The following is an 18,802-nucleotide window of genomic DNA, read 5'->3' as shown; positions in this document are numbered from 1 at the left end:
GTGGGGATGAGAGGGAAGAACTGGAAGAGAGCTAGGGAATGGGTGCCACTGTCCAAAAAGAAATGTACTCATGACCTGATTTACGTCACTGTCACCCTCTGTCCATCACCGTCATCATAACAATAAAAATGTCAAAAAAACAGCTAAGAAAAGAAAAGGTCACGCACGGGAACCAGGTTGAGTTACCCCGGGTGCACCCACAGATGAATTTACAGCTGGTTTTCTGCTCTGGCCATAGCCTGTCTCTTGCCCCTTGTGCAGGTTACTCTGCCCACCTGTTTCTGGGTATCTGTAAGGTCCTTTCAGGCTAGCTCATAGATCTGGCCTTGCATACAAGCACACATGCTGTTTGCCCCCTGCTCCTCTGGTCTCTCTGTCTCTCTCTTCACCATCCACTAGCTTCAGTCCTTTCTGATAGGACCTGTCAGGAGCCTCGCCAGCCCATGCTAATGTTCGACCCGTGTGGGTAGAACAAGGTTCAGAAGCTGGAGTGGGTTTCCTTGAGCCATTGCTGATCGCCTGGCCCCACTCACCACCTGACCAGCACGTGCTTCAGCGCTCAGCTGGGCCATGAGTAACCATGGCGATGGGACCACCCAGGGGGGAGGTGACTGTCTCCAACAGGTACTGGGTGGAGACTTAGCTGAGAGGGGGGCGGGGTTGTCCTACCTTCCCAGGTACTGGGAATTGAACTCAGGGCTTAGGGGCTGCCCTTCAGCTTTTTGTGCTAAACCACAGTCATGAGTCAAATTGTGTTTATTCCACGTTTAGAAAAGGCAAGGAAGCCCACCTTCATAACTTTCTCAATATTTAATTTCACTTTGAAGCATTCCCACTAATTAACCCCACTAATATACATTTGTGTGTGTGTGTGTGTGTGTGTGTGTGTGTGTGTGTGTGTGTACCACTATTGGGGACTGAACTCAAGGACTGGATGCTGTCTTGAGCTTTTTCACTCAAGATTGGTCCTCTACCACTTGAGCCACAGCTCCACTTCTAGCATTTTGCTGGTTCACTGAAAGTAAGACTCTGATGAACTTTCTTGCTTGTGTTGGCTATGAACTGTGATCTTTAGATCTCAGGCCCCTGAGAAGCTGGGGTTACAGGCATGAGCTATCAGACGCAGCTCTGGTATATTTTAATAGATGCATGCTCTCTTAAAGAATTCTTGCCTGGGGATTATATTAGCAGCCAGTCTTTTACGTCTTCACCTGTTCCCGCCTTAAACCCTGTTGTTAACGAAGTACATGAGACTTGCCTTTTGTGCTGAGCCTGAACAGAAATCATTTGCTTTCTGGCAAAAGCAGTCTCCTTCCAGTTCTGCGGTGAGCTTGAGTAGCTATGTACCAATGTGCTAAGTTCTCAGAGTTATGTATCAGGTTATAAATAAAGACCAGTAAAACCCATGGAAGCATTTACTTTCTCTGTCTCTGCCTCTGTCTCTGTCTCTCTGTCTTTCTGTCTCTCTCTCTATCTCTCTCTCTGCTGGGGCTTGAATTCAAGGCCTGATTGCTGTCCCTTATTAGCATTTCCCCTTAAGGTTGGTTCTCTACTCCTTGAGCCACAACTTTACTTCCAGCTTTGTGATGGCTGGTTGGAGGTAAGGGTCCAAGGAATTTGTCTTCCCGAGTTGGCTTGGATCCTCCATCCTCAGATCTCAGCCTCCTAAACAGTGTGAGCCTCCGGCACCTGGCCAGCTAAACACCTTCTCTGTGAGTCTCATTTTGAAGCCATCCAGTTACTTATTTGCCTTAGCAAAGTTTCTTCCCCGACCACAATGAAAGGGAAGAAATTCCAGCCATGCAGTGCTGTCTGTATTTCAGTCAAGACGTCGCCCGTGGATCCAGCAGACAGTGTTTCTGCCATCCCCGAGCCTCCAGCCGCTTGGCTCCTCCACCCTCCATGGCCCTGGGAGCAGGTGGCCCCCACTTGCACTGAGCGCGTGAGCTGTGTTCAAGCTGCTTGTCCTTTTAGCTGCTGCTTCTCCACCATGAAAAGCCAGTTACCAGTCGTTCTTGGAGCTCAGCCACTTTGTAAACAATAGGCACCGTTCTGCTCCTCCTTTCAAGTCTTCTTTTCAGAGAGGAGAAAGGACCCCAATGAGAGAGGCCAGTCACGCTGTCCCCCTGCGTTCAGCGTGGGGACAAGGGACGGCTCCCGTGGGGATGTGGCAGCCCAGGAAGCCTCTGCTTGTTCTCCCTTTGTTCTGACATCTGGGGAGGAAAAGACACGGCATTCAGGGCCTGGGTCCTGTGACTGAGCTTTTGTGCTGAAGACTAGCGCTCTACCACCCGAGCCACAGCTCCACGTCTGGCTTTTTTTTTTTTTAAAGATTAATTGGAGATAAGAGTCTCCTGCCCAGGAGGGCTTTGAACCTTGATCCTTAGATTACAGCCTCCTGAGGACCTGGGATGACAGGAGTGAGCCACTGGTGCCCTACGAGATCCTATGATCTCAGCCAGTTCAGTAGTACAATTGCAGGCAGGATCTACTGGATCCCAGTGTGAAGGTTATCTTTCTTCCTTTCTTCTTTTCTTCCTTCCTTTCTTTTACCCTCTCTCTGTCTCTCTGTCTCTGTCTCTCTCTCCCCACCTCTCCTTCCCCCCCTCTATCTCTCTCTCTCTCTTTTGATGTGTGCCTGGATGAGCAGGAAGTGCCTGCATTCTCAAGGCACGATTGATCAAACCTGATCTGGCATTATATACTGAAATGTGTCATCCCAAATATGTTGGTGAAGCAGAAAGAGTCCCTTGCTTTCGTTGAATGCCTTCTGGCATCTGGTTTTGAATTTTTTCCCCTAGCTTTTCTACAAAAGTTGATCTATGTATGGTTGAGGTTGGTCATGGTCATTTTTCTTGTTTGGTTTCTTGGATTGTGTGGTGAAAGCTGTAGTGCTTGCACTCGGACCTGGATGATGTCCCTGAGCTTTCCCCACTCAAAGCCAGTACGACCTGAGCCACAGACCCACTTTGGGCTCTTTTGGAGGTTCACCAGAGATGATAGTCTCAAGGCCTTTCCTACCCAAGCTGGCTTTGAACTGTGATCCTCAGATCTCAGACTTGCTGAATGGCTAGGATTCTGCATGGAAGTAATACTCTCATTCTGTGGTGCTGAGAAGTGATATCTTTCCACTTCCTCTTTTCCTTTCTTTCATTTTAAAATGAATCGACTGGCTCATTATACAGTAAATTGTAGACAGTGAGGGCTGCCTCAGGACTTGAGGGTTTGCATGCAATCATTTAGAAAAACAAGATGGTGTTCCAGTTCTTTCCAGGCTGAATTCTATCCAGATTCCTGATGGTGTGTGCACAGGACACATGTACCCCCAAAGCCTCAGTGACACAACCCAGCTTCTCTTTCAAACACACTGAACCCAAAAGACATCCCATCTAATTCTGCAAGACATTCCCAAGACGGCACACTGCCCAGAGCCTGCAAAGAACCCAAGAAGAGCAGCCAGCTCAACTTTACACCGTCCACAAAGAAACCAAGGAATTCTTTGTATTCCTTTTCCTTCCTTCCTTCCTTCCTTCCTTCCTTCCTTCCTTCCTTCCTTCCTTCCTTCCTTCCTTCCTTCCTCCCTCCCTCCCTCCCTCCCTCCCTCCCTCCCTCCCTTCCTCCCTCTCTCCCTCTCTCTCTCCTTCCTTCCCTTCCTTCCTCTTTCCCTCTCTTCCTCCTTTCCTTCCTGAATGCCATCCTTCCTTCCCTTCTTCCTTCCTTTCTATTTTGTTTTGTGCTTAGCTGGGACTTGAACTCAGGGGCTAGTGGCTATATTTGAGTTGCTTTTTGTCAAGGCTAGTGTTCTACCACTTGCGCCATAACACTAATTACCAAATCCTAGAAAGTCTCATACATTTTTGGCCCAGTTTGTGTTTGAACTATGACCCTCAGATCACAGACTTCCTGAGTAGCCAGGATTCCAGGAATCCTAGAATGTTCTCTCAGGAATTCCTTGGAGATAATATTCATACACGTTCCTGCCTGACTGGCTTCTAACTGAGATATTCAAATCTCAGCCTCCTGATTAGAATTACAGGCATGGGACTCTGGAGCCTGGTATGAATATTTATTTTGTGCTTTTACTTTTGAATTTTTTTTGGTGTGCTTGGGTGGCCAGGAAGTCAATATTTTTTTTATATAAGTGCAAAGGAACTGTGGTTTTCATTTTGAAGACCCATTTGATCAGATCTCAACCACTACAGCTTTAACTACTGAGAATTCTCATCCCCAAATAAGTTGCAGAAATAGAGTTCTCTTGCTTTCATGGGATGTCATTTGGCATTTGATGTTGAAATTTCCCTCATACCTTTTCCTCAGAATTTGATCTATGTCTGTTTTAACGTGGTCATAGGTTTATTTGTGTTTGTTTGTGCCGGTTCTGACATAACAAATAGGTGTTGTCCCTGAGTTTTTGTGCTCAATGCCAGCATTCTCCTGCTTTGAGTTACCACTCTACTTCAGTTTTCTTGGAGGTTCACTACAGATGAGGGTCTCAAAGACTTTCCTGCTCAGGCTGGCTTTCAATTGTAACCCTCAGACCTCAGACTTGCTGAGTGGCCAGGATTCTAGCCACAAACAATATTGTCATTCTTTGTGTTAAGAGTTGATATCTTAGCCTGGTGCAGGTGGCTCAGAACTGTCCTTCCAGCTTCTCAGGAGGCTGAGATCTGAGCATCGTGATTCAAAGCCAGCCCCGGCAGGAAAGTCCGTGAAACTCTTATCTCCAATAAACCACTGGAAAACCGGAAGTGGTGCTGTGACTCAAGTGGTAAAGTGCTAGTGTTGGCCTGAAGAGCACAAGCACAGTGCCCAAGCCCAGAATTCAAGCTCCACAACCAACAACAACAACAAAAAAGAACTGATATCTTTCTACTCATGCTTTTCCATTCTTTTTATTTTTATTTATTTATTGATTGATACAGTAAGTTATACAGAGTAAGGATTGTCCCACAACTTAGAGTTTTGCTTACAATCAGAAAGCAAAACAAGGTCATATTTCACTTCTTTCCAGATGAATTCACTCCAGATCCTGATGGTGTATGCACAGGACACATGTACCATAAAAGAACTCAGAAAGTCCTGGGGCTCCAGAGCTATGATTGAACTGAAAAGCTCAGGACCAGACAGCCTGTCTCTTCCACCCACATTGAACATTCCAGTTTGTGCCTCTTAGACAATGCGCTTGTCCTGGCCTTCATTCCTGATGCTGAGAAGAGATTCCAGCAGGGAGGCACCCTCCTACACAGGCAGAGCAGAAAGGCCAGGAAGACCCTCCTCTGTGACCACCCAGGAACCATCTAGCCCCAGGCTGTAAAATTGACATGTGTTCTGGTAATGACAGAAACTGGTACAGATCTGGACCGTCTGGGTGGTTCCCGTGTCTCTTAATGCCAGTGCCAACCCAGCCTGAACCTGGGCAAATCTCTCAGGGTCGATGTTCCGTAGCCACCATTCCTGAGGGTTGTAGCTCTCCAGAGGGGCAGGGTAGAGCCCCCTTCTCAAATGGCCCAGCCTGGCCGTGCGGCTCAGGAGGCTGTGCAGGGCGGCCAGGGAGATGTGGTTTCCATAGAAGCTGAAGACGCGGAGCTGGTTGCACTGGCTCAGGGCGGGCAGGATGGCCGAGAGCTGGGGATCCATGATGCAACAGGCCTCCAGGGCCAGGGTCTCCAGGGTGCTGGCCACGTGCTCCAGGAGGGCGCTCAGGGGCTCAGGACTGAAGTTGTCCATCAACAAACGCCTCAGCTGCAGGTGCTTGAGCTGCCTGGAGCAGGGATGCTGGGACAGGAACCTCAGGTCAGCTTCATTCAACCGACACGAACTCAGAGACAAGGTCTCCAAATGCAGCAGGCTCCTGAGGATGGCGGACAGCTGTCCACTAAGGAAGCAAATGCCGTGCACATACAGCTCCTGGAGATGCCCCAGCTGCCCCAGCTGCTCCCCCAATTTGGAGGAAAACCACAAATGCTTGGGGCTCAACATGTGGAAGTTGCCACGCAGCCTGGAGAATTTGAGGATGTGTAGGTTCTTCATCTGGCCCAGGTATGGAGTAAGTTTCCCAAAGGTTCTTGGACACCAGCATTCACCCACTGCCAGCTCCTGGATGGAGTCCAGTCTCACCACACGCAGAGCCTTCTGGATTTCAGAGATGGAGTCACAGAGAACCTGCAGCTTCCTCAGGCACAGTTGGACTCCTCTCCTCTCCCTGGCCCAGTGGAGCAGGTGGGCTTGGAGAGCATCCTGGGCGCCATCTTTGATGGTCAGGTCCATGGCTATGGTCAAGGGCTGCTCTTCAGTCATCCCTGAGCAGTGACTCACTGTTGGCTTGTCAGTCAGGACATGCGGACAAGATAGTCGGGCCATGGAGGGGTAGCCCTGTATCCAGATGTTGGGGTGCTCCTTCCGCAGGTCGAGGACTTGCAGTTTCCACTGACTGGGGCGCTCCTTCTTGGCCAGTAGCAGATCGAGCCCATCCAGGACAGCGTTGAAGGTTTGCAGATCTGGAGACTCTGCCAGGTCCCCCAGGGGGAGGCAGGGGAAGGGCCAGGCCTGCACCAGGGCCTTCAGCACCTCTGTGTGGCCCTGAGCATAGACCTCTATGAAGAGCGAAGGGAACAGCAACACTGGCACATCATCCAGGGCAGAGATGGCCAGGGCCTGGTTGCCCAGCAGACTCTGCATGGCCAGATGCTGGAGTGAGGGTGGGGTACTGATGCTCATCTTGATGGTCCAGATGTGGGCCAGGTGTGCAGGGCTCTCTGAGTCCCAGCAGGGCCAGGCACTGACTGCAGGATTCAGAACTCTGCTTCTGTTCTCCATCCCTAGGCATCTTTAAAGCCCAACCCCAGCCTCACCATGCATACCTGCCAATCAGAGAGCAGCTTCTGATGGGATTTCTGAGTCACACCCTGCACACCTTGGTTGAGTGTTGCACTTGAGATTAATTCAAACGTTGAGTTTAACCAAAAAATGATAGGATTAAAGTCCTGTCCCACACAGCCCAGCTTCTCTTTGAAATGTAAATCACACTTTACCAAAATGACTTCCCACTGTTATTCCTTAATCCCTCCAGACATTCCCACAGATGTTCCACTGCAAAGCATGCAAGGAGAGAAGTCACCCGAAGTTATAACCTCCACAAGACATCAGGAAATTGTTCTCTGGATTTCTTTCCCTCCCTCCCTCTCTCCCTCCCTTTCTCCTCTCCTCTCCTTTCTTTTCATCCCTCCCTCCCTCCTTCCTCCTTCCCTCCCTCCCTCTCTCCCTCCTTCCCTTCCTTCCTTCCTTCCTTCCTTCCTTCCTTCCTTCCTTCCTTCCTTCCTTCCTTCCTTCCTCCTCTCCTTTCCTCCCTTCCTTCTCTCCCTTCCTACCCTCGTTCCCTCCCTCCCTCCTTCCTTCCTTCCTTCATTCCTTCCTTCCTCCTTCCCTCCTTCCTTTCTTCCTTCTGTGTTTCTTCTTGTGTCCATCCTAGAACTTTAACTCTGAGCCTGGGTGCTGTCCCTTACCTCCATATTGTCAAGTAGTGCTGATCCACTTGAGCCACAACATTACTACTCACTTTTCTGGGGAGTTTATTATAAATAAGAGGCTTTATACTGGCAGAAAAAAAGCTGTTTACCAGAGAACCAAATAAACACAGTATGAAAAGACAAGCGTGGCCCCAAAGAAGATGGATAAATGGCAGAAATTACCAAACACTTCTCAGTCCTGTCAATATTCACAGACTTAACTCCTAATTAAATGACATAGATTGACTAACCGGATCCTAAAGCAAGATCCACCTATCTTCTGTCACCAAGAAGCACACATTGCCCAAGGAAGCAAACATTCTGAATTTGAAAGGCTGGAATAAAATCTGTCAAGCAAAGAGCCCCATAAACAGGCCAGAACAGCAAAACCACTAGCGGATAGAAAAATAGACTTCAAATTAAAATTAGGAGAGGAGACTAAGAAGGATGTGACATATAATAAATGGATCTCTCCTACAGGAGGACATAACTTCTTTTTTTTGGGGGGGTGGTCTGGTTGTGGGGCCTAAACTCTGGGCCTGGGTGCTGTCCCTCAGCTCTTCAGCTCAAGGCTAGCGCTTTACCACTTGAGCCACAGCGCCACTTCCGACTTTTTTCTTTTTGCTTATGTGGTGCTGAGGAATCGAACCCAGGGCCTCATACATGCAAGGCAAGCACTCTACCACTGAGCCACCTTCCCAGCCCAGGACATAACAATTCTAAACATCTATACACCAAATGCTGGAGCATCTAATCTCATCAAACTGATACTTTTTACCCTAAAACACATGTGGTTACAAGTGAACAGATTGTTGGTGAGTTTAATACATCAAGTCATCTCTCAATAGATCAACCCAGCAAAAATTAATCAGAGAAAACTCAGAACTAAAGAACTTCATTGACCAAGTAGACTTCACAGATGTCTATAGAGTATCTCACCCAGCAGCATCAGAATACACGTTCTATTCACAAGCACACGCAATTTACAAAATGGATTATATTTTAGGTTCTAAAGAAAATCTGTGCAAATTCAGAAATGTTGAAATTATTTCCTGCATTCTCTCAGATCAAATTGGAATAAAATTAGAGCTTAACATCAAAAGCCATCATGAAAAATTCTCTAAATCATGGAGACTGAAGGTACCCAATGTGTGTCCTGTGCACACACTATCAGGAATTGGAGTATCCGGCATGGAAAGAACTGGAAAACAATCTTCTTTTCCTTGATGGTTATAAGCAACCCCCTGAGATGTGGGACAATCCCTTACTATCTATAATTTACTGTATCGATCAATCATAAGTAGAGCTCATTTTTCAAAACCATGTAATGAAAGTACTGTTCTTGCCTAGAATCCTAGCTACTCCAGATATCTGAGATCTGAGTATCACAGTTCAAAGCCAGCTTTGGAGGACCTCTAGTGAACCTACAAAAGAGCCAGAAGTGGGCCTGGGGCTTAAGCATAAGATCAGGAAAGCTCAGGGACAGCACCAAGGCCTTGCGTTCAAGCCCCACGGCTAGCACAACAGAACACAACAAAACAAGGGAACAAACCTCAAACATACGAAGGTCAAAGTCTGTGGAAAAGCTAGAGAAAGAATTCAAAACCAAATGCCAAAAGACATCCCAATGTATTTGGGATGACAAATCTCAGGATGTAAAGCCAGTTCAGAGTTGACCTAACTTTCCTTGAGAACAGAGGCCACACATCATTTGCTCTTCTACAAGTGACATTCGCTTCCTGCCCACCCAGATGTACACACAACAGCCAGGTCCCACACCTACGAAAATGTACAAACAGAAAGGTATGATTACCTAGTATCTAACCATCATCAGTGAAATGGGGCCTCAGAAAGATTTCTTACTGAGTTCAGCTCTCAGTACTGGCCCAGAGCCAAAAACCAAAACAAACTCTAAAAATGCTACGCAACACACAGCCTGTGAATATCTGAGCACCCATCCAGGGCACTGGTAGTGAAGGTGCCGAGGAATCAAGCTGTTATCGGTGTGTGACCCCCTCCAGCTGGCAAACCCTGCTCTATTAGATAAACCGATGTTTGGTGCTACTACCTATTGAGGATGGAAATTAAGAAGGGAAAAGGAGTGAGGAACAAAAAGTAAATGCAAGTAGCAAGTAGGTTACGTAGTGGAGCTGAGCAAAGTGCCTGAGTGGGAAGAGAACTCCCCTTCGTAATAATAGTCTGAGAGCATCACTGAGACATTTTACCTTCTTTTGCCTCGAGGATGGTGGCGGAGCAACTAATACAATAGAGATGATTAGAAAGTACCAAAGGCTGCTCGGGGAGCATTGGGGGTGGGGAGTGCTTTTAGATTGTCAGTATTCATTTGTTCAGAGATGTTAGGGCCGATGGGTCATCATTTGACAGTTAGAGGGGCCCAAAGCAGAGATGGCATAAGAGCAGAAATGTACAGCTCTGAGAATGGCTGTCTTTGCGTCCCATGGCTCTGTAGCTGCTGACCCCTGACCATAGATGATTGGTGGGGGGGATGGGGATGGGGGGGACTACTTTCTCCTGTGTGGTGTTTGCCACACTTCTGGTGTGTGTGTGGGGGGGGGCGGGTCTTGGGGCATAAAAACAAGACTTAGATGCTGTTGGGCTCCAGGCTCCAGGCCAGCAATCCACTTCTAGCTCTTTGCTGGTTCATTGGAGGTAAGAGTCTCATGGACGTTCCTGCCCTGGCTGGCTTTGGACCACGATCCTCAGATCTCAGCCTCCTGAGTAGCTTGCTTTACAAATGTGAGACATGGGGGTCACTATGTTCGTTTAGGTATTATTTAAATACTTCTTATGAGTATATATCAGTTGCTCAAAGTGAGGGGTGGGTGGCTTTCATTGTTACACAAACATACAAACTCCCAACTTTTACTCATGTTTATGCAGTTCCTTATCAGGAGAAGCCATTGTCACAGCTAAAATCATACACATCAAATCTAGAAAGAGCTGTGTGATTGGATCCTGATTCAAGTTCTTATTTACCAAGCACCATATATAAGCAACACCTTTGTTATATGTTTTAATTCTCATAATATACAGATCATGTGCGAAGTTAATAGATTCCTCTACTCTTAATTTCCTTTCTTTTGGTTTTAGTATTCAGGGTCTCACAATCTTGCTTAGCCTTTTCTGCTCAAGGCTAGTGCTCTACCACTTGAGCCACACTACCGCATCTGTTTTTTTCGATGGTTAATCGGGAATAAAGTTCTTTTACAAGTATCAGCTTCCTGGAGTTTCAAACTGTGGTCCTTAGTTCTCAGCCTCCTGAGTCTCTGGGATTACAGAAATGTGCTGCAGGAGTGCCGAGGTGCACTATACTTTTTGATGGATATGTACTTCTCATTAAACTGCAGATCTGCGTGGTTTTATTTGTGTGTTAATTAGTTCTCACCAGTAAATACCTACAAATGAAGCTGACACATTGCAGTCACTTTCTGTCTTGAGTTTAATTGTCCTACATGCAATCTTGTCACTTCTAATCTTTATTGGAGTCATACAGTGGCCAACCAGCTCTGGAGGAGTTGTCTCATTCCCTGCCAGACTTATTCAGTCCTGTGAACTGAATGTCTATACTTCTTGATGTAAGGTTCGCTGAAAAGAAACCACCACGTGGTCCAGGCAGAAAAGAGTTTATTTGGAGGGACAGCAAACTGTGAGCCCACACAGGATGGAAGGAGAGAGGGGAAGGAAAAATAATAAAAGAGGAGGGGACTCGTGTTAAGCCAAATTACACAGGGAAAGGTGGGGGGGCGGGACCAGCATGGAGGCAGAAGTAATTCCTCAGCTTTCTAACTCGCAGCTCCCACTCTACTTTTTTTTTTTTTTTGGGTCCGGTCTAAACTCTGGGCCTGAGTGCTGTCCCTCAGCTCTTCAGCTCAAGGCTAGCGCTCTACCACCTGAGCCACAGCGCCACTTCCGTTTTTTTTTCTTTTTGCTTATGTGGTGCTGAGGAATCGAACTCAGGGTCTCAGGCATGCAAGGCAAGCGCTCTACCACTGAGCCACCTTCCCAGCCCCCACTCTACTTCTTGAGCCACAACTCCTCTTCCAGCTTTTTGCTGGTCCACTGGAGAAGCTAGGAATCCATAGAACATTCCTTAATATAACAAAGGCTGAATATGACAAACCTACTGCCAGCATTAGATTCAATGGTGATCAGTGAAAAGCATTCCATTTAAAATCAGGAACAAGAAAGGGATGTCTTCTCTCTCCACTCCTCAACAATATAATATTGAAATTCCTAGCCAGAGCAATAAGGAAAAACACAAACATAAAGGGAATACAAATAGGGAAAAAGAACCTCATAAATTCCTAACCAAAGTTACAGCAACTAATTTGAAATTTTGACAAAGTGGCAGGGTGTAAAATTAATCATCAAAAACCAGTAGTATTTTTTATGCCAACCACGAGGAGAGCAAGACCAAATTCAGGAAAGCAATTCCATTTGCAATAACATAAAAAAAACCCAACAGAACAATTGATTTAAAGATACGAAGAACCTCTATGATGAAATTAAAAAAACTTTGAAAAGGAAATTAAAGCAGATTGAAGGAACTGGAAAAACTTCCTATGTTCCTGGATTGGGGGATTAACATTGGGAAAATGGCAATACTGCAAAAAGATCTACAAATTCAATGCAATACCCATCAAAATCCCTATGACATTCTTTCATGATATAGAAGATGCAATCCAAACATTCATGTGGAGTAATAGAAGATATTGGATACCAAAGCAATCCTCAGCAGGAAGAACAGTGCTGGTGGAATATTAAAACCAAGCTTCAAACTCTATTATAAATGCATAGCAATAAAACAGTGTGATACTGGCACCAGAATAGGCCTGAGGACCAAAGGAAGACATGACCCATAAATGGACCTCAGACCTATAGCCACCTTACATATGATAAGGGAGCCAAAAACAGAGGAATGAAACAGTGCTGGCAAAATTGGCCATGCACATAGAGAAAACTGAAGTGATTTCATTCTATATCATCCTGCACCAGAATCAATTCCAACTGGATAAAAAAAATCAGTGGAAGAGCAGATACCCTGAAAATACAAGAGGAAGGGATATGGGAAACATTAGGGCTCCTTGACATTGTAGAAACTTCCAGAGTAAAGATCCCGAATCCTAAAAATAAAAGAAAAACTAGATAAATGGAATTGTATAAATTGAAGAGTTTCTTCATGGCAAAGGACACAGCTAGCAAGACAAATAGCCCACAGAATGGGATAAGATCTTTACTAGCTGTGCATCAGACAAGAACCTTATATCTAAAACATAATTAGAGCTCAGAAATTAAACCCATCAAAACAAAACCTCAAATAAATGACAACCCAATTAGTATGTGGGCTAGAGACTTATAGACTTCCCTGAAGAAGAAATAAGAATGGCCAGTAGACACATGAAGAGATGTTCCATGTCCCTGGTCATAAAAGAATTGCAAATCAAAACAATTTTGAGATTCTACCTCATCCCAGTTAGAATGGCCATGATAAAAAAAAAAAAAGCTAAAAATAACACATGACAGAGGGAATGTCACCAAAAGGGAACGGTACTACAAATATTGGTGGGAATGTAAACTTGTTCAGCTACTCAGGAAAGTAGTATGGAGGTTCCACACACAGCTAAACATAAAACTTCCCTCTGACCCAGCACCTCAGTCCTAGGTATTTATGCAAAGGACCACAAACCAGAACACACTGAAGCCACCAGCACAAGCATGTTCACTGCAGCATGGTTTGCCCAGATAAGACAGGGAATCAATCCAGATGCCCTCAATGGAATTATATGATTCCTCCAGAAAGAACGACATTTCACCATTCATGCAGAAATGGAGAGACTTGGAGAAAATTATACTAAGTGAAGTAGAACAGACCCAAGAAACATAGGCTGCATGGTGTCCCTCATTTGTAATCATTAGAATATGCCTGTAAATCTACAAGTGAACCCAATGGACAGTAAAAGACAAGATTAATTAAACAGCACTGCAAATATCCATCCAGTGAGAACAAAGGAGGATATTCTTAGGAGAGGATCACAAGGGCTGAACCTCCTGAGCCACACAGCCAGGCTGGGCCATTTGAGATGACTCTATCCTCTCCTTCTGGGGAGCTGCCAGTGCCAGTGCCCTGGGACCATCCATGCTGAGGGATTTGCCTAAGTTTGGGCTGGGTTGGCACATGTTTGGAAGACAAAAGGACAACCCAGAAGGTCCAGATCTGTACTCATTTCTGCAGCCTCAGAACAAGTGTCAATTCTCTAGCCTGGGGCTGGATGGCAACTGGATGCTCACATAGGAAGGTCTCCCTGGCCTGTCTGCTCTGTCTGTGTCGTTGGGCACCTCTCTCCTGAGCTCTCAAAACAACAGCCAAACAACTCAAAAGCTTGAAGGTTTTCACAGCAAAATCCGCCCAGCACTCTGGGGCAGTAACGGAGAGTATGGAGACCACTGCAGGGGCAGTGTGTACAGCCACTCTGAGTGTCAATAGCCATGGTCTCTGCCCACAAAGCCTTTCTTTAATATTCTTGCATTATAATAATATGCTCATCTTCCAAATAATCCCACTGTGCCAGGATATTTCTCCCTTACCAAGCTCTCGTTGCCTGAATCAACTAAAGACAATTTGAGGACAAGACTAGGATCTTTCTGAATATATATATGTATATATATACATATATATATATAGTGTATGTATGAGAGAGAGAGCATGCATGTGCACACATCACACGTGTACTGGACATGAACAGCATTTAGGTGCTGCCCTTAGCTTTTTATACTAAAGGCCGATGTTCTACCACTGGAGCCATAGCTCTACTCGTGGCTCTTGGTGGTTCATTGGAGATGAGAATCCCATGGACTTTTCTGCTAAGGCTGCTTTGAACCTCAATCCTCAGATCTCAGCCTTCTGAGTAGCTCGGGTTATGGGTGTGTGCCATCAGTGGCCATTTTGAATGTTTTTAGATATTCAATTGCAATGCTGCCTTTTCTTGTGAAGTTAATGAATTTCTTGCGTTCCTTTGCCCTGAACCACAGGAAGATAAATAAAAACAGTTACTTAAGCACAATGATCATGAGTCAAATTGTATTTATTCCATGCTTATAAAAGGCAAGGAAAAGCCGGACGCTGGTGGCTCATGCCTGTCATCCTAGCTACTCAGGCGGACGCTGGTGGCTCATGCCTGTCATCCTAGCTACTCAGGAGGCTAAGACCTGAGGATCACACAGTTCAAAGCCAGCTTGGGCAGGAAAGTCTGTGAGACTCTTATCTTCAATTAACCACCAGAAAATCGGATGTGGCACTGTAGCTCAAGTGGTAGAGCACTTGCCTGGAGCTGAAGAGCTGAGGGACAGCACCCAGGCCCAGAGTTCAAGGCTCAGGACTGAACCAAAAAAAAAAAAAAAAAACAGACAAGGAAGTCCACCATCCTAACTTTTCAATATTCCAGGTCATCTTGAAACATTCCCAATAATTAATCTTAATATTATATATACATTTTTGTGTGTCAGTATTAGGGACCAAACTCAAAGCCTGGGCACTGTTGCTGAGCATTTTCCCTCAAGATTGGCCCTCTATCTATCAATTAAGCCACAGCCTAACTCCTAGCATTTTGCCAGTTCCCTGAGGATGAGAATCTCATGGACTTTCTTGCTTGTGCTGGCTTTGGACTGTGATAGTTAGATCTCAGTCCACTGTGAAATTAGGAATTCTGGGATGGGCCACAAGGTCCAGCTTCAGTATATTTTAATAGATACACACTCTTTTAGAATTCTTGCCTGGGGATTATTAGTAGCCTCTTTCCTGCAAGTCTTTTGCAGTCTTCACCTGAACCTGCCTTAAAACCCGTTCTTAACAAGTTACATGAAGATCCCCTTTTGTGCTGAGCTCTAACAATTCATTGATATTCGGACAAAAGCCGTCATATTCCAGCTGAGATTCAGGCGTGAGCCACCAGCACCTGGCCAGCTGAACCCTTTCTCCAAGAGTCTCCTTTTGAAGCCATCCAGTGATTTGCCTTAGCAAAACGTGGCCACCAAAGTTTCTTCCTCAGACCACGATGAAAAGAAAGAAATTCCAGCCACGCAGTGCTGTCTGTAGTTCAGTCGAGATGTCACCCGTGGATCCAGCAGACAGTGTTTCTGCCATCCCCGAGCCTTCGGCCGCTTGGCTCCTCCACCCTCCATGGCCCTGGGAGCAGGTGGCCCCCACTTGCACTGAGCGTGTGAGCTGTGTTCAAGCTGCTTGTCTTTTTGGCTGCTGCTTCTCCACCATGAAAAGCCAGTTACCAGTCGTTCTTGGAGCTCAGCCACTTTGTAAACAATAGGCACCGTTCAGCTCCTCCTTTCAAGTCTTCTTTTCAGAGAGGGGAAAGGACCCCAATGAGAGAGGCCAGTCACGCTGTACCCCTGCGTTCAGCGTGGGGACAAGGGACGGCTCCCGTGGGGATGTGGCAGCCCAGGAAGCCTCTGCTTGTTCTCCCTTTGTTCTGTCATCTGGGGAGGAAAAGACACAGGGCATTCAGGGCCTGAGCGCCGCCACTGAGCTTTCGTGCTGAAGACTAGCGCTCTACCACCCGAGCCACAGCTCCACGTCTGGCTTTGTTTTTGTGAGATTAACTGGAGATAAGAGTCTCACAGACTTTCCTGCACAGGCAGGCTTAGAACCTCCATCCTCCAATCTCAGCCTCCTGAATAATCTGGATTTCAGGGTGAGCCACCGGTGGTTTCTTTGGTGTAACTTAGAATCCTCAGAGATGCCATCAAGCCTCCTGGACCTCCCGGGCCCCTGGTGCAAGGTGGGGGAGTCTCCTCTCCCTGGCTCCCCACCAGAGGCCCGGCCCCCACCGGAGGCCCGGCCCCCACGGGAGGCTCGGCCCCTGGTGCCCAAGCCCCTCACTCACTCCACCCCTGCTCCTTGAGCTCGGCCAGCTGGCTTGACAGCTGCTTCACTGGGCTCATGGTGGCCTGCGGCTCCTCTGCGGGTTCTGACTTTCATTGGGCTCACTCTTGCCTTTGCTGCTGACAAGAGACATGGCTCACATCGGAGGAAACCAGTATACATCCTTCCCCCCTCCCCCCCCAAAAAGCAAAAGAACATGCAGAAATATCAGAGGAAAACCTAAGAGATGCCCTTGCTGGGGCCTGAGTTAACTAGAAGGCCCCCGACTTCGTACCTGCCTCCTGCGATCTGAGATGACCTCTGCTGCAGCCCCTTTGCTATTTCACAAGCTACACAAATTCTAGGAGCAGCATCTCCTGTGGCAGGCAAACTTCCCCTTACAAGCCATGCCTCCTGAGCATCTCAAAGCAAACAGCCCAAACTCAGGAGCTCATCTAGCTCCTGCTCCATCCTGGGAATCAAGGACAGCGATCCCACAGATCTCCTCCCAGGACAAAGGCTGCATCAAAGACTGCGATGGTCACTCTGCACACCTTTCCCACCCAGTCCCCCCGCCCCACCCCCAATTCTCCCTGTTGAACCTGAAGCCCGTGTCTGCACCCTGAAGACGCTGAAGACGTCCTCAGGTGCTGTCGGCCCCCGGCTGCCCTGAATCCACCTCCTTTCTCTGTCCTTCACCAGCTCTCTCTCTTTGGCCTATGGGGGAGAGTCGTTGACACCAATGTAAGACTGCTTCAGAAACATGGGAAAGAGAAAGGAGCCATGGAAGGAAGAAGCCTGAAAATATTGACTTACATTACTGCCTCTCTCTGTCTCTGTCTCTATCTCTCTGTCTCTGTCTATCTCTCTGTCTCTGTCTCTGTCTCAGCCTCTGTCTCTGTCTCTGTCTCAGCCTCTGTCTCTGTCTCTCTGTCTCTCTCTGTTTCTATCTCTGTCTGTCTGTCTTTTTGCCTCTGTCTCTCTGTCTTTCTGTCTCTGTCTCTCTGTCTCTCTCTGTCTCTCTGTCTCTGTCTCTATCTCTCTGTCTCTGTCTTTTTGCCTCTGTCTCTCTGTCTGTCTCTGTCTCAGCCTCTGTCTCTCTCTCTCTGTCTTGTCACTCTGTCTCTGTCTCTGTCTCAGCCTGTCTCTCTGTCTCTCTGTCTCTGTCTCTCTGTCTCTCTCTGTCTCTATCTCTCTGTCTGTCTGTCTTTTTGCCTCTGTCTGTCTCTCTGTCTCTCTCTGTCTCTCTGTCTCTGTCTCTATCTCTCTGTCTCTCTGTCTCTGTCTATCTCTCTGTCTCTGTCTCTGTCTCAGCCTCTGTCTCTGTCTCTCTGTCTCTATCTCTCTGTCTCTGTCTTTTTGCCTCTGTCTCTCTGTCTCTGTCTCAGCCTCTGTCTCTCTGTCTCTCTGTCTCTGTCTCTGTCTTTCTGCCTCTGTCTCTCTGTCTCTCTCTCTGTCTCTCTCTCTGTCTCTCTGTCTCTGTCTCAGCCTCTGTCTCTCTGTCTCTGTCTCTCTGTTTCTATCTCTCTGTCTCTGTCTCTCTGTCTATGTCTCTGTCTCTCTGTCTCTGTCTCTATCTCTGTCTCTTTCTCCTAGCTACATACTGATCGTGACAGTAGTGGGATATGATCTCAGGGCCTCACACTCTTGCTCATCTTTTGTGCTCAAGGCAGGTGCTCTACCACTTGAGTCACACCTACACTTTTGCCTTTTTTTCTGGTTCATTGGAACTAAAAGTCTCTGGAATCCTCATCTCTCAGCTACCTCGGGAGCCAGGATTATAGGCGTAATCCTTGTGTGTCATTGGTACAGTGTGTAAGCCATGCCCTCGGGTGGCTCTGTCTAGATGCGGGGTAGATCCAGGGTGCGGGGATCAAATGGGGTTTGACCCTGGTGTCCAGGGGCTGGGGGAGAGACCTCAGACTTTCACACAGGTGTGTGGTGGGACTTCCAGCACGGTCCCAGAGGAAACATCTATGGTAGAGAATGGGGCTGAAGCATGAGGTGGAACCTGAGGGCCCAAAGAAAATAGATCCAAGTATTTGGGGGTACAGCAGAGGTATGCACGACGTCTTTGTTCCCCTGGCATGAGAGAAAGGGCTTCTAGAATAGGAGGGTGGTCAAGAAAGGTTTCCGCCCCCACCAACACAGGCTGCTCCCCAACTTCCTCCATAGGTGCTCCTGCGGCTTGCGGCTCCCTTTGTTCCCAGGGAAGAGGAGATGGCCGGCCCCGGGGTGCCCTCTCTGCTTCCCACAGAAGCAATGACTTGTCCACACAGCCACTGCTTATACCACTTCTGTTTTCCTAAGCAAACTGTGTGTGTGTGTGTGTGTTCACACACGTGCATGTACTAGTCCTAGGACTTGAACTCAGGGCCTAAGCACTGGCCCCGAGCTTTTCTGC

General features: G+C 47.2%; 1 long non-coding RNA gene across 1 annotated transcript; it reads left to right on the top strand.

Moving 5' to 3' along the window:
* The first annotated feature begins 267 nt into the window (after positions 1-267).
* Positions 268-15,359, top strand: LOC122100995. Its single transcript, XR_006146288.1, has 3 exons — positions 268-277; positions 9,305-9,308; positions 15,288-15,359. It is a non-coding gene; the product is annotated as an uncharacterized LOC122100995 (long non-coding RNA).
* The last annotated feature ends 3,443 nt before the right edge of the window (positions 15,360-18,802 follow it).

The sequence above is a fragment of the Dipodomys spectabilis genome, unplaced genomic scaffold (assembly GCF_019054845.1).
Source record: "Dipodomys spectabilis isolate Male_0828 unplaced genomic scaffold, ASM1905484v1 ptg000613l, whole genome shotgun sequence".
Taxonomy (NCBI): Eukaryota; Metazoa; Chordata; class Mammalia; order Rodentia; family Heteromyidae; genus Dipodomys; species Dipodomys spectabilis.
This window is presented reverse-complemented; position numbering and strand designations above follow the sequence as displayed.